Here is a 9,260-nt window from a genome sequence, read left to right as displayed (position 1 = left end):
GTTTGGGCCTAGAGGGAGGCATTGGGAAGTAATAAGTAGATGATGGGTTGCTAGAGTGACACAAGCTTAAACCCTAGTTTATGCGTTGCTTCGTAAGGGGCTGATTTGGATCCATATGTTTCATGCTATGGTTAGGTTTACCTTAATACTTCTGTTGTAGTTGCGGATGCTTGCAATAGGGGTTAATCATAAGTGGGATGCTTGTCCAAGTAAGGACAGTACCCAAGCACCGGTCCACCCACATATCAAATTATCAAAGCACCGAACGCGAATCATATGAGCGTGATGAAAACTAGCTTGACGATAATTCCCATGTGTCCTCGGGAGCGCTTTCCTTTATATAAGAGTTTGTCTAGGCTTGTCCTTTGCTACAAAAAGGATTGGGCCATATTGCGGCACCTTATTTACTTGCATTACTTGTTACTCGTTACAAATTACCTTATCACAAAACTATCTGTTACCGATAATTTCAGTGATTGTAGAGAATACCTTACTGAAAATTGCTTATCATTTCTTCCTGCTCCTCGTTGGGTTTGATACTCTTACTTATCGAAAAGGCTATGATAGATCCCCTACACTTGTGGGTCATCACTTACCTGATACATCTCCAACGTATCTATAATTTTTGATTGTTCCATGTTGTTATATTATCAATCTTGGATGTTTTATAATCATTTTATAGTCATTTTATATCATTTTTGGTACTAACCTATTGACATAATGCCAAGTGCCAGTTGCTGTTTCTGCATGTTTTTTTATATCGCAGATAATCAATACCAAACGGAGTCCAAATGTAGCAAAACTTTTTGTGGAATTTTTATGGACCAGAAGACATCCAATGGTCGAAGAAGCACCTGGGGGGTTCCTGGCCCCCCAGGCACGCTCAGGTGGGTCGTGCCCACCTTGGTGGCCTCCCGCACCACCTCTTTGCTGTATAAATATCCCAATATTCCAGAAACCCTAGGGGAGTCGACGAAAATCAATTCCAGCCACCGCAGAGTCCAGAACCACTAGATCTAATCTAGACACCATCACGGAGGGGTTCACGACCTCCATTGGTGCCTCTCCGATGATGCGTGAGTAGTTCTGTGTAGACCTTCGGGTCCGTAGTTAGTAGCTACATGGCTTCCTCTCTCTCGTTTGATTCTCAATACAATGGTCTCTTGGAAATCCATATGATGTAACTCTTTTATGATGTGTTTGTTGGGATCCGATGAACTTTGAGTTTATGATCAGATCTATCTCTTTTTATCCATAAAAGTTATTTGAGATTATTTGATCTCTTATATGCATGATTGCTTATAGCCTTGTATTTCTTCTCTGATATTTGGGTTTTGTTTGGCCAACTTGATCTATTTCTTGCAATAGGAAGAGGTGATTTGTAGTGGGTTTGATCTTACGGTGCTTGATCCCAGTGACAGAAGGGGAACCGACACGTATGTATCATTGCTACTAAGGATAAAACGATGGGGTCTATTTCTACATAAATAGATCTACATCATGTCATCGTTCATATTGCATTACTCCGTTTCTCCATGAACTTAATACACTAGATGCATGCTGGATAGCAGTCGATGTGTGGAATAATAATAGTAAATGTAGGCAGGAGTCGGTCTACTAATCTTGGACATGATGCCTATATAATGATCATTTCTTGGATATCGTCATGATTATTTGAAGTTCTATCAATTGCCGAATAGTAATTCGTTTACCCACCGTTTGCTATTTTTCTCGAGAGAAGCCACCAGTGAAACCTAAGGCCCCCGGGTCTCTTTCTCATATTATTTGCCTTTGCGATCTATTTTTATTTGCCTTTTATTTTCAGATATATGAAACCAAAAAATACAAAAATACCTTGTTGCAATTTATTCTTATTTATTTTATTTGGCGTTTGACCTATCAATCTACCATAATTTATTCACGTGTGTTTGCCAATTTCTGGCACCGTTACCCAAAAGGGATTGACAACCCCTTTAATACGTCGGGTTGCGAGTATTTATTATTTGTGTGCAGGTGCCGTTTACGTGTTGTTGCTTGGTCCTCCTACTGGTTCGATAACCTTGGTTTTATCACTGAGGGAAATACCTACCGTCGTTGTGCTGCATCATCCCTTCATCTTTGCGGAAATACCGACGTAGCTTCAAGCCGCTATCAACGCCCGCTGTTTTGAACTGCTAACGCCCGCTGGATCGACAGGACTGGGCCGTTCTCCTCTCGCCCCGATCGTGTTGTTCTTTTGTGGCCGATCTCCACCACTAGTTGTTTCCTGTCACCGCCCATCACTGATCCCCGTCGTCCTCGCGTCCTCGCCGGATCCCAGCCGCTGACCTCGCCAGATCTCGTCGCCAGCCACCGATCTCCGCCACCCTCGCCGGTTTTTGCTGCTAATCTTTGCCGCCCTCGCCGGCTCCTTGCTGCTCACTGCCGTCTATGCCTGCTGCTGGCTCTGCCCTTGTTCGGCTATTGTCTGGTGCCCGTGATCGCTGGCTGCTCTTCCTGGCTCTGACCGGGCGCCTCTGATACTCGCGCGTGAGCATTGCTGCCGCTGGTTGCTTGCCCGTTGACCGTAAAAAAATGGTGTCTCTCGCCCGCTCTGAGGTGATTCCTGATGGTGTTTTCAGTGATCGCTATACTGACCCCGTCTTGCACATGTGCCTTTCCTCGGTGCCCAGTACTCGTTCGTCTATGCTATCATCGCCTGTGGCGACTCTCGCACATGGTGATTGTTGTTCTACACCGGCTCCTCTTGCGAGTGATGACCCACAAGTATAGGGATCTATCATAGTCCTTTCGATAAGTAAGAATGTTGAACCTAACGAGGAGCAGAAGGAAATGACAAGCAGTTTTCAGTAAGGTATTCTCTGCAGGCACTGAAATTATCGGTAATAGATAGTTTTGTGATAAGGTAATTCGTAATGGGTAACAAGTAATAAAAGTAAACAAGGTGCAGCAAGGTGGCCCAATCCTTTTTGTAGCAAAGGAAAAGCTTGGACAAACTCTTATATAAAGGAAAATGCTCCCGAGGACACATGGGAATTATCGTCAAGCTAGTTTTCATCATGCTCATATGTTTCGCGTTTGTTACTTTGATAATTTGATATGTGGGTGGACCAGTGCTTGGGTACTGCCCTTACTTGGACAAGGACCCCACTTATGATTAACCCCTCTTGCAAGCATCGCAACTATGAAAGAAGAATTAAGGTAAACCTAACCATAGCATGAAACATATGGATCCAAATCAGCCCCTAACGAAGCAACGCGTAAACTACGGTTTAAGCTTCTGTCAGTCTAGCAACCCATCATATACTTATTACTTCCCAATGCCTTCCCCTAGGGCCAAATAATGGTGAAGTGTCATGTAGTGGACATTCACATAACACCACTAGAGGAAAGACAACATACATCTCATCAAAATATCGAACGAATACCAAATTCACATGACTACTTATAGCAAGACTTCTCCCATGTCCTCGGGAATAAACGTAACTACTCACAAATCATATTCATGTTCATAATTAAAGAGGTATTAATATGCATAAAGGATCTGAAGATATAATCTTCCACCGAATAAACCAACTAGCATCAACTACAAGGAGTAATCAACACTACTAGCAACCCACAGGTATCAATCTGAGAGTTTGAGACAAAGATTGGATACAAGAGATGAACTAGGGTTTGAGAAGAGATGGTGCCGGTGAAGATGTTGATGGCGATTGACCCCCTCCCGATGATCGATGGTGATGATTTCCCCCTCCCGGAGGGATGTTTCCCCGGCAGAACAGTGATACGTCCATTTTGCATCATGCTTTTATATCGATATTTATTGCATTATGGGCTGTTATTACACATTATGTCACAATACTTATGCCTATTCTCTCTTATTTTACAAGGTTTACATGAAGAGGGGGAATGCCGGCAGCTGGAATTCTGGGCTGAAAAAGGAGCAAATATTAGAGACCTATTCTCCACATCTCCAAAAGTCCTGAAACTCCACGGGAATTATTTTCAGAATATAAAAAAAACATTGGGCGAAGAAGTACCAGAGGGGGGCCACCCACCGTCCCTGCCTCGTGGGCCCCCTTTTGCCCTCTGATGCCCATCTTTGGCTATATGGAGTCTTTCGTCGAGAAAAAAAATCATAAGCAAGCTTACGGGACGAAACTCCACCGCCACAAGGCAGAACCTTGGCGGAACCAATCTAGGGCTCCGGTGGAGCTGTTCTGCCGGGGAAACTTCCCTCCAGGAGGGGGAAATCATCACCATCGTCATCACCAACGATCCTCTCATTGGGAGGGGGTCAATATCCATCAACATCTTCACCAGCACCATCTCATCTCAAACCCTAGTTCATCTTTTGTATCCAATCTTTGTATCCAAACCTCAGATTGGTACCTGTGGGTTGCTAGTAGTGTTGATTACTCCTTGTAGTTGATGCTAGTTGGTTTACTTGGTGGAAGATCATATGTTCAGATCCATTATGCATATTAATACCCCTATGATTACTAGTAAGCTGGCACGTGCAACGCACGTCTAACAAAGTAAAAAAATATTTTCTCATTCATTTTGTTTTGACTTATGAGGCAATAAAAAATATCATATATCAATTTCTAGATGCAAGATTTAACCAAATAATTGCATAGAAAAATATTAGGCAAGATTTCGAAGCCTCTCTACTTGCAAATTGCAATGCAGACAATCATCTTTTTTGTGAGGAAACGAAGACAAGCATATCGCTGTACTAATAAATAACTAGTCATCCAAAAATCTACTGTAGTTGCTAAGTTTCCGCATACTGGTTTTTTGCATTATGACAATCTTGGAGGTGGCTAGATATCTACCCCTACCCAAATGAGTTGTAATCATCTCATGCATCAGATACAATTATATTCATGTGAATCAAATTGATTATACAAAAGTATAATGTTTTGTTTCGTCACAAAAAAGCACAATATTCCATTCATGAAATCCTTAAGTATGCACGCACAAAAAAGCAAGTATATCCATATTACATCGCAAAAACAAGTATTCTAGTATTACGTTTTAAAGAAAATACATTCATATCCATTGCAAGCAAATGTAGTTTTTAAAATAAATAAAAAAACTTGACAGGAGCGATGTTGTATATGTTAGTAGAAGAAGATAGGTTTACAACCAGACACATACAGCTATATTTTTGTCTAACAGAGAGGAAAAAGCAGGCCCAAAACCTCAGCCCCCACCATGCATCCCGAACAACTCTAACAAAGGCATGTTCCCTCATCCTCACTAACTCTCTGATCTTGACTCCCCCCTGTAGTCATGCAAAAAAAATATGACTGTTCCAATCTTTTCAAATTCGCCAAGTGCAGTACGAGGTGACCCCATGAAAATGCCTTTTCTCCTCGTTTGGAAACTGATCTCCATCCACCAGTCATAGATGGGAGTGATGTTCTAGGAACTGGGGGAGACAACACCTGGTATCACGACCAAAAGGCCACTGTTGGCCATACCTGCCTCGCAAAGTTGCAAGCAAAGAACATGTGATTTGTCGTCTCTTGGCAAGAGCCACACGCCGACCAAATCTCACTGCCTGTCCATCTGTAGCGCAGCAGCTTATTGGCCATGGGGATGCGGCCGTGCCAAACCAGCAAGGATAAGGACCTCACCTTTGTTCTATATATGCAACCTAACATATAGCTTGAGGAAATATAGCTTGCCTTCTTCATTCAGGTTGCATTTACCTGCTAGTGGAAATAGAGATATAGTTTTTCTTATAGCCTGCACACAACAATGTCCACATGATCAAGTTTGTTGAAACAAAATATCTCTGCACACGACATTGCTAGTGTGATAAAATTTGCAAAGTAAACTTATAACTGCAAGGTTGTATAAACAAATGAGTTTTTCTTGTTAATCCTTTGGAACCAAAAGTAGCAGTCTAAATTTACATTCGTCAGTCTACATGGTATAAAACAGCATACCCCTCTCGTGTGACTCGACGGAGGACTATAAGTGCAATGTACATAGATGCTTATTATGACAAATCCCTCTCTATGGGTCTTAATTTATATTCAGTGTCGCCAACACTAATCTACGATAGATGTGCATGCAGTTACTTCTTCGGCTACTCGGAACTGATGTTGCGGCTCAAGTCATCATGCTGGAAAATACATGGTCGCCTCCTCATTTCATCACATAATGCTACCGGTAGGCTGAAGTCATCATGCTAGACAATACATGGTTGCCTCATCTCATCAGATAATGCTACTGGTATTAAAGCAACCCAAGACTCAAGTATGAGTCCACACAAATGGACACTGAGACCCACTATCGATCTCATTCGCCGGAAGGGATACACGAACGATGCTATCTTCCGACGTATTTTTAGAAATCAAACCAGAAAGCACACTTCTTAGCTAGGAAAACCATTTCTTCTAGATCCTTCTCAATTTCTTGTATGAACTATTGTGATGTTCCTTGACCATTCAATCATGTTTTTAGCAGTGACATATATTGACATAAAAATCTGAAATGTAAGATGTTGCTCACAAGAAATGTCCCTAGAGGGAGCTCTTCCTTAAAAAAATACTGCAAACAATAATCTTTTTCTGCCAATCTTACTGGAAACTATACTCATGATATGCAAACGACAACTATTAGGGAGCGAGAACATATACCTTGGACCTTTAGTTCTGGAACGAAGCAATGGTGGTGGCAGCTCCCACATCCTCGGAGGTAGTGAAACCAGGACTCCAAAATTCCCTTGTTCTTTGTTCAAGGGCTTCTTGGAAGGGAGGTACTTTAGTAATTAGTCAGCAATAATACTTGCGCTATTTTATTCATATCAACTCATATTGCACAATTACCCGCAAAAAAACTCATATTGCATAATTGAAAATGTCAATAAAAACAGAGAACAAGAAAATCAGTATTCATATTGTAGGTATCTAGAAACTTGTTCTCCCGGTGGAAAACCTGCAGGCATTGAAATATAGGAAACCATGGTGAACAATTTGAATAATATTCTTACTGTAGTAATATAACTCAATATACGACCATAAACTTCTATATGTTTTGTCTGAGCCATTCAAAGGGTGTGCAGGTCTACACCGTGTACCCAAATTTGAGCAGTACTAAACGGTAAGGCATTTTTGTTCTTTCAACCATCCTGCACATCATCAGCAATCAGAGATTTAGAGATTGAAAATTCACACATGGTCAAATTATTTTGTCAGTTTTGGAGTGTGTGTACGACATCGATGTAATGTCACACAAAGGCACCATCTGCCCGGCCGGAGTCATCGGCGAGTTCGGGGCGGTCGATGTAGCCACTGCATCGTACATCCTATCTAATCCATGGATGGTCTGTGTGCATAAATGAAGTTTTCAGCGGCCAACCTTTTCAAATTAGTAAAATGACAGCCTGCATCAACAGAGATCGTGTCAAAAATAAGAGGAAAAGGTTTATTTCTAAAAAAAGTTTTGCTTGTTTACTTGTAAACTAGGATAAACATGTACTTGCAAACAAAGTTCAAATTTTTAGTCAAAATCATTTGCAAAAAAATTCCCATTCTTGGAAATAAAACAATAAATTATCATTCACTTCGAAGATTACTAAAAGCCGATGCATCGCTACATAGAAGAATCATATTACCTGAAATTCATAAAATGACAAGCTCTGTCAATCTTTGGTCTGCCACGTGCCACCCCAGAATTGAACACAGAGCACTAAGCGCTAGCACTACGGTTGACCTTAACGCTGGCAAATAAGGACTGCAAAAAATTCAACACAAAGTGATGAGAAATATACAAAGCCCACCAAACTTAGCCCATTTTTCCATGTGAAGCAAAAAACTACAACATAGTATGAAACAACAAATGAATCTGAGGTTACCACGTTAGACCATTTAGTATTCCTCGGAATACTATACTGAAAGCTGTTGTATAAATTTTGATCGCCGCGTGTTCCAAACCTTTGCCTACAAGGTTGCAATGCTATTATGAATCATAATATATATGTGGTTTTTTAAACAAAGATTGTACTTAACAGGGCCATGAGAAGAGGATAACAATCGGGTTCTTACCAGCACACACAAAAAGGCAAAAGGCAAGGCAAGCTTTTATCCTTGCTGGCTTAGCAATTGAGTAGAGTAGGGTAGGCAAAAGTGCACTGATGCTAAGTTTTCATCATCACATTAGCTTTAAATGTAGCTGACAAGTTAAAAAATATAGAGCCATCGATTGTACTTCAGAGTGTGATGGTCCACAGATTGCATATGGAAAAACTATATAGCACCAGGAAGTACATACTGAGGAGTTCGTGCAGAAATAAAAGGAAAAAATTGAAGGAAATAGCAAACATGTTTGACATGAGTTCAAAATTGCTTCGGTGTCCAGTTTGAGTGGTACCAAATAGTTGTCGTTAAGCATGAAACCAAAAGTATCTCATCCTTTCGAAGTTGTACTATAACATTACAGGATCATGATTTGGTGGCTTGACCGGTTGATTTGTTAAAATGCTAAATTCATCTCCATCACTTCATCTCCTGGTATTACATTAATATTAACAGAGACCGGAGCCTTGCAGTTGCAAAGCTTCATGGGAAAAGGCAAAACAGTTGAACATGAGTTAACATTATATCCAGTTCTCCTCATGGGCTTGTCTTTATTAGCAGCTGGCTACCTTGTAGTTTACCAGACCTGAAAAATCAAACCAATCTATCAGTGGAACAACTGACATCCATAATTCATCTCGATCAGGAGAGGGCAAACAACTACCAACCAGAGTATTTGTGAGAGTGGACACTATAAAAGGTTGTTCAGCTCCCTTGCTGAACTTAATCTCAGCATTGTTGTTGCCAAACTGCTTGATTAGGATTTTTTTCTCCAGAAGCTCTTAGACCAGATTATCCAAAACCGTCGTCGTTTATCCTAACATAAAAAATCATATCAATCAATGAATATGAAGCCTAGAAGAAAATGAGACGCGATATAGAAGTATAAGTATTCTGTAGTTTCAATCTCACCATAACCGTGCATAATGGCAGCGCCTCAGATTCATGTTAGTGACCACCCTGTAGTGTATGGCGTGAGTTATCGGATGGTTGTGACGGACTGCAGACCGTGTTGGGTGGCATGAGGGCAAGCTGTCCCCACGGCAGAGGCCAAGCTGAGCGGCTCGGGCAGCGAAGGGCGCGGCGGGCGGCTCCCCCGCGGCGAAGTGCGCGGCGGCTCCCGAGGAGAAGGCGCGACGGGTGGCTCCCTAGCGGCGGCTCCCGCGG

The 9,260-nt window shown here is 41.6% G+C and overlaps 1 long non-coding RNA gene across 3 annotated transcripts; it reads right to left on the bottom strand.

Annotated features, from left to right (window-relative positions):
* Positions 1–5,015: 5,015 nt before the first annotated feature.
* LOC125532361 lies at positions 5,016–9,253 on the bottom strand. 3 transcript variants are annotated; one of them, XR_007294041.1, is made up of 6 exons: positions 9,006–9,253; positions 8,762–8,910; positions 7,874–8,679; positions 7,634–7,752; positions 6,657–7,402; positions 5,017–5,757 (listed from the first exon to the last, which is right to left on the bottom strand). It is a non-coding gene; the product is annotated as an uncharacterized LOC125532361 (long non-coding RNA). The 3 variants fall into 3 exon arrangements; XR_007294039.1 differs by having other exon boundaries at positions 5,016–7,402; XR_007294040.1 differs by having other exon boundaries at positions 5,016–7,402; positions 7,877–8,679.
* Positions 9,254–9,260: the final 7 nt, after the last annotated feature.

The sequence above is a fragment of the Triticum urartu genome, unplaced genomic scaffold, assembly GCF_003073215.2.
Source record: "Triticum urartu cultivar G1812 unplaced genomic scaffold, Tu2.1 TuUngrouped_contig_9714, whole genome shotgun sequence".
Classification (NCBI taxonomy): Eukaryota; Viridiplantae; Streptophyta; class Magnoliopsida; order Poales; family Poaceae; genus Triticum; species Triticum urartu.
The sequence above is the reverse complement of the archived record's forward strand: the minus strand, read 5'-3'. Positions and strand labels throughout refer to the sequence as shown.